The 625-nt window shown below is 44.2% G+C and overlaps 1 non-coding gene across 1 annotated transcript; it reads left to right on the top strand.

Annotated features, from left to right (window-relative positions):
* The first annotated feature begins 285 nt into the window (after window positions 1–285).
* On the top strand, window positions 286–392 carry LOC114407992. The gene has a single exon (XR_003665794.1). It is a non-coding gene; the product is annotated as a small nucleolar RNA R71 (small nucleolar RNA).
* The last annotated feature ends 233 nt before the right edge of the window (window positions 393–625 follow it).

Below are 625 nucleotides of genomic sequence, written 5' to 3'. Positions count from 1 at the left end.
AAGGCCAGCTGGGTTACCAAGTTAACCAATGCATCCAGTTTGCCTTCAAGCTTCTTAGTTTCAAATGATGCAGATGGGTTTGTAGCTACCTCATGCACTCCTCTAATGACTATGGCATCATTTCTGGCACTAAACTGCTGGGAGTTGGAGGCCATCTTCTCAATTAAATTTCTGGCTTCAGCAGGAGTCATGTCTCCAAGGGCTCCACCACTGGCAGCATCTATCATACTTCTCTCCATATTACTGAGTCCTTCATAAAAATATTGGAGAAGAAGCTGTTCTGAAATCTGATGGTGAGGGCAACTGGCACATAGTTTCTTAAATCTCTCCTAGTACTCATACAGGCTCTCTCCACTGAGTTGTCTAATACCTGAGATATCCTTCCTAATGGCTGTGGTCCTGGAAGTAGGGAAAAATTTTTCTAAGAATACTCTCTTAAGGTCATCCCAGCTCGTGATGGACCTTGGAGCAAGGTAATACAGCCAGTCCTTTGCCACTCCCTCTAATGAATGAGGAAAAGCCTTCAGAAATATGTGATCCTCTTGGACATCTGGGGGTTTCATGGTGGAGCAGACAATGTGAAATTCTTTCAAATGTTTGTGCGGGTCTTCACCTACAAGGCCAT

This window comes from Glycine soja, chromosome 3, assembly GCF_004193775.1.
Source record: "Glycine soja cultivar W05 chromosome 3, ASM419377v2, whole genome shotgun sequence".
Lineage (NCBI taxonomy): Eukaryota > Viridiplantae > Streptophyta > Magnoliopsida > Fabales > Fabaceae > Glycine > Glycine soja.
Note: the sequence above shows the minus strand (reverse complement) of the source record. Positions and strands in the feature narration are given on the sequence as shown.